At 33.6% G+C, this 5,759-nt stretch overlaps 2 long non-coding RNA genes across 3 annotated transcripts in view; one reads left to right on the forward strand and one right to left on the reverse strand.

Annotated features, from left to right (window-relative positions):
• The window catches only part of LOC136797227 (uncharacterized), a 113,357-nt gene that overhangs the window by 58,119 nt on the left and 49,479 nt on the right, over window positions 1–5,759 (reverse strand). The gene's annotated exons all lie outside the window — the stretch shown is intronic.
• Window positions 1–5,759, forward strand: part of LOC136797226 (uncharacterized) — a 31,502-nt gene that overhangs the window by 17,900 nt on the left and 7,843 nt on the right. The gene's annotated exons all lie outside the window — the stretch shown is intronic.

Below are 5,759 nucleotides of genomic sequence, written 5' to 3' on the forward strand. Positions count from 1 at the left end.
TTGTTTTCTGGCATTACCAGTTCATCTTGTTTTCTGGCATGACCAGTTCATTTTGTTTTCCTGGCATTAACAGTTCATCTTGTTTTCTGGCATTAACAGTTCATCTTGTTTTCACTATCGTTATTAAGCTAGCGTGATTATTGTTTCCAGCGGCATTTTCATTGGAGCAAACTTTATTGCAAATTCTCTTAGCCTGTTCTAAGAGACAGTAAAGAACTTACTATCTAAATATTGAAGATGTCCTCAATCTTCCTTAGTCATCAAGTTTTTACCTATTTTTATTACTTTCTTTTACCCTTAGTTACTATTACTTACTAACGTATCAATGTTAATTTTTAATTTGGGCATATAATTATAATTCAAACTTAATATACTATATATGTATGATATAAAATTACAAGCCATTTTAAAACTAATTACGAAAAATTGCAAATAACTTAAGTATTTTCAGAAGATTGTTTTTTTGGAGATATCTATTAAATTTCTTCTTTTCACATTGCCTGAAGTGTTGAGACACAAGTTAAAGGAGGATTACCCTAGAGTCTGTTACTATTTCATCGAATCTTCATAGGAGATCGTTCAGTGATCAAGATTAACCTGTTCTGGTTCTTTCAGTAAAACAGGGCTGGGCCATTCCCATTTTGAGAAAACTAAGAAAAATTTATTTACCAAAGTGGCACAAATCGCATTGGGGTAAAGCTGGTACGTCCTAGCCACCAGCATTGTCCAGCCAACTCCACTCAAATACCCAAAAGAGTTACCGTGCACACCGTTTCCTAAAAAAATAAAATCGTATCAACTGTGGCGTAAAAATTTCAATAAAGTATTACTAGTAAAAGAATTACACATAGATTAAAGAAGAACCAGTAATGTTTTATGACTAAGAGAATTATAAAAATAAATCAACAGGAAGCATTGAATTACATTGACTCAATGACTATGTTAGTGATTCCCTTTAGTGACCCTTCTACCATTCGGACTCCTTACGCATCTCTAACCAGTTATGTTTTATTACAAAGAGAACTATAAAAATAAATCTACAGGAAGCATTGAATCGCTTTTTGAATAAATCGATTGTAGATCACTAGCCTTTCGGAGTCCTTTTGAGAAGTCTTTGTAGTGATCACTTCCAAGCAAGTGTTCTTCGTTCTCGCTACAGTTGGAACTTTTTGTGTTATATAGTTGTAACAAATAAAACATTATATTTGTGCATATTACCATATTACTAACGCGCATTTGGCGCCTAAGACACTCCACTTACAGTGGACATTAAATATACCCCTTAAAATACCTTCGGGTAAAAGAAGGAAGCATTATAACATTCAAATTTTCTATTGTACTTAATTAATATTTGTATTTTCACAGAAAGGTACGAAAAAAAAAATTATATTTGTGTCCACTCGCTCAAAAGGTTATGGTACCAGGTAGTTCGCTAAATTAAAATTTGTAGTAAGACAGAAAAAATATTTTGGTAGTGTTGGTTCGATTTTATAATACTTCATAAAGTAAAAACATTTAAGTTCATTAGCTGAGCAAGTTGTAACATTGTAAAATGTGTTTCAACAGCTTCAATGGAATAAATCAGATTGTGACACTGAAAGGACCTGAGAACTTCCAAATTTGGAAAGTAAACGGATTGTTTGAGATTATTACTAAAGTTTTTGAGCCTTACAGAGACCAGCAAAGTAAAGACTATAAGGTCTATATATAAAACGATGCTAAAGCCAAAAATTTAATTGTAACCACAGTGAACCAGAGAGCATTACAACTCATATTTTGACTTGTACTACTGCAAGTCAAACTTATTCCAAATTATGTAACATATACGAAAGAGATGTTTTAGAGCAAAAGATTGACCTTTTGCTGGTATTATATGATTTTAAATTCATGTCTGGGATAGATTTGGCGAGCCACATAAGCTCAGTTAAAAATTTGACGTTTAGATTAAAATCATTAGGCAATGATATATCAGATGATATGATAATTTACAAAGTATTTGCAACACCCTCTTCTGGGAGTATAAATATTTTTTGTATAAAAATCAAATATACAAAATATTTTTTGTATAAAAATCAAATATACTACTAAATATTTTTTGTATAAAAATCAAATATACAAAATATTTTTTGCATAAAAATCATGAACAATTTTTGTCTGCTTGGGAAAGCACAGGCTCTTACAGGAAAACGCTTTCTAATTTAACGACTTACAAATCTGCTGCCAAATCATTACGGAGGACCAACAAACAGCTGCTGAATTTCAAAGATTTTAACTATCCGCTTCTTACCGAATCCCAAACCTTGACCACAATTGTGGAACAAAAATCGCAAACCTTCAGACAAATCTTTTCTAAAACCTTTATTGCGTATCCCGATATCCTCAACCCAATTCATCTTAAATGTATTGACGTAGAACTAAATATTCCACTTCAAATGACCTTCTCACCCAAAGCATTTCATCCCTCAGAAATATCCAGCGTTATTCAAAGATTACCTACCCGCAAAGTTCTTGGATGCGACTTAATAACATCCCACATCTTGAAACTTCTTCCTTGAAAAGCCATCCTATTCCTCACTTACATATATACGCCGTTCTCCGTTCCACATATTTTCCTGACCCATGGATATTATCGATATTCAAAATGATACCCAAACCCCAAAAGCCAGTAGAATACCCTTCCTCCTACCATCCTATCTCTCTATTACCTATCATGGGCAAAATCATCGAAAAACTGATTTTGAAACATCAATACCCCGTTATAGATTCCAATAATTTAATCCCAGATCATCAGTTTGGATTCCGAATCCACCCACTTTACTCTCAAGCAATATAATAGTGTTGTGGAAGTCTCGTCTTCTTCGGAGCGCGGAATGTACTGCGCTGGAGTCTTTCGATGTAGAGCAGGCTTTTGATCAAGTCTGGTACCCAGGACTGCTTTAAAAAACCCGTAAATTCCTATCTCCAACATATCTTCTCATCATCCGTACCTTTCTCACTGATTGATTATTCCAAATAAACCACAATGGTTCCTATTCATCCCTCTATTCTCAGTCCGCTGGTGTTCCTCAAGATAGTATCCTCAGTCCCATCCTTGACACCGTCTATACATCTGACATCCCAAGCAATCCTAACACTGTCCTGCCGATGACACATGTGTGCTCGCAGATAGTAATAACTCTTTGATTGCATCTGAAATTGGAGGATAAAAATAAATCCCAACAAATTATATCAAATCACCTTTACTCTTCGTCGTAAACCTGCTGACTGCCCTACAGTATAGTTTAATAATGTTGTTCTTACCCTTGTGGAACAGACCCGCTACTTTGGACTACGTTTGGACTAACGATTAACCCTGAATCCTCATGGAAGACTAGCATTAACTAGACAAACGGTCTAAACTTCCAATTCATTACAAAAGACTGACTTACATGAAAATAATAAGGCCTATCTGGACATACAGAGTTGAGCATTGAGCAAACTCCTATATGCTCCTTACTTTGTCACAACTAAAATCATCCATAATGACTTTAACGTTCCTTACGTCACCGATCTTGCCCGAACCAGATATCAAACCTTCCATTATAAACTTCCTAGCAACTCCAGCCCATTAGTTTCTAACCTTTCTTCCTCCTTCATTCTTGACAATCCTTTGAGGCGCCTGAAAAAAAGATGGTCTCGAGACCTAATATGGTAAAAATGTTTTTAGAGTCCTATTAATGGGTAGCTTCTCTACATGCCTGTATCATACCATTATGATTTTATTTCAAATTTACTTGTTGTATTTTGTACAGTTGTATGTGTCATATGTCAAAAAAAAAATCAACGATAAGAGGAAAGACGCTCCTCAAATTCTACTGAGGAAACAGACTTTGCAGTTGCTTTTAAATCTTTAAAAAGAAATTGGAGAACTACTTCTGACAAGATGAAATGTTATTCTTGCTCTAAAAGAGGACATCTGATTAAAGAATGTCAAATCAAGAAAAACCCTGTGATGTGTGTAAAACACAAATCACCTAGAGAAGGACTGTTTCTTTCGTAAAAATAAAACATCAGTAGTCTCTTTCCTTACTGCAAGCTGTTGAAAATCATCAACGGAAAGGACCAGCAATATAAGTGTTCTGTCGCAGAGCCAACCTATTGATGCTGAAATTGGTCTTGCTAGAAACTGTGCATGCATGACAGCGAAAATGGTAGGTTGTGTAAAGAGTGACAAGTGCCAGCTGAAAGATGTGATGTACATCCCAGATCTCAGCAGAAATTTGTTATCTGTGAATAAAATCACATTGAACGGTGAATGCGTGACTTTTACTAAAGAAAATGTGAAAATTGTAAAAAATGATGCCGAGATATAACTTCTTTTTTATCATTAGAGGGCAATTGTTTGTTTTGTTAAGTCTACAAATATCTTTATTTTTGTTATTAATTTTACTTTTCTCTTTTATTAAGAAGCATTATTCTTATCTATTTATTTTATCTTTTAATCATAACATCGTATATAGTTAGGGGTGTATTTTATACGAGACTATAACCCCCCCCCCTATAATCAATTAAAAAAAAATAAATGTACCTCTTACATTAATCATGTAAGGCCCCCAGGCCGATCTGGTATTAAATAAATAAATAAAAAAAAAAAGGAGATAGTTGGGGAAAGGTTTTCTGAGGGACTTTATGTTGTGGTCTTGAAGGTTGATTCAAATGTGAAGGCTTATGCTACTAATGTACCTGTATCCAAAAAATAATGAAAGAAGACCATTGTTAAACATTAACCATAAACCATAACATATAAACCATTTCATTAAACATCTCTTTTTGTTAAAGACTATATAGTTGGTCTTGATAAAGAATCTTGTAGTGAATCCCTAACCATCCCTATCCACTAAACTACATCTAAACCATTAGCTTATGTTACAAAGCGTGAAGATACTAAAAGAACATTCAAAAATGTGTTTATTCTTGAATTATGTTCTGACGATAAGAGTGGTAAAGCATTGAGGGTAATAAAAGTAAAAAATGAAAAGGCTATAGAAGAGGATAAAACTGACTATATCCAGTTCCATAAAGGTATAAAGTCCAAATTAAGTAATGAGGAAGTAAGGAAGGAACTGAAACCTCTGTGTAAGTTTAGGAACCATAAAAGGTTAGTACATATACGACATAGTTTAGAACATATTTAAGTGAAAAATCACCTATTTTACCTTCTGATTAAAATTTATCTAAAGAGAGAAAGAGAACAGGAAGAACAAGGTAATGCAGGAGACCAATAAAATGGAATATTTGAATCGGGAGAAAATCAACAGATAAGACTTGAAGGATCATTAAGATACACAGATGAATTTAGAAAAAAGGAAAAGACAGAAACTGTCCAAGGAAAGGCTAAGAAACCTCGAGAAATCAAGAATAAGCAGAAAGAGAAATCTGGTGAGATTGGAGAAAGGTTACAGAAATTAAAAGCTTTAAATGGTGACCTAGAAATTTGTGTCAAAGATGAAGAAATATTAAAAGCTATTAACACAGAAAAACTAGACTAAAAGATGAAAACACTTTTTATTGAAGATTTCTACTAAAAAAAAGATGAAGACCGCCTTAGATTAAATGCAGATGAATATAATTGGGACATTTATTTAAAAAACTGTGGTTTGCGAAGCAGATAATTTAGAAGAAGAAAGTATGAAATATACTGGTACTAAGAGGAGGAAGAAACCCAGAAAGAAAAAGGGATTTAGTGATCCAACAAATACTATTACGTTAGATCTTCTGTT

This window comes from Halyomorpha halys, unplaced genomic scaffold (assembly GCF_000696795.3).
Source record: "Halyomorpha halys isolate HHAL.00 unplaced genomic scaffold, Hhal_1.1 Scaffold827.1, whole genome shotgun sequence".
NCBI classification, from domain to species: Eukaryota; Metazoa; Arthropoda; class Insecta; order Hemiptera; family Pentatomidae; genus Halyomorpha; species Halyomorpha halys.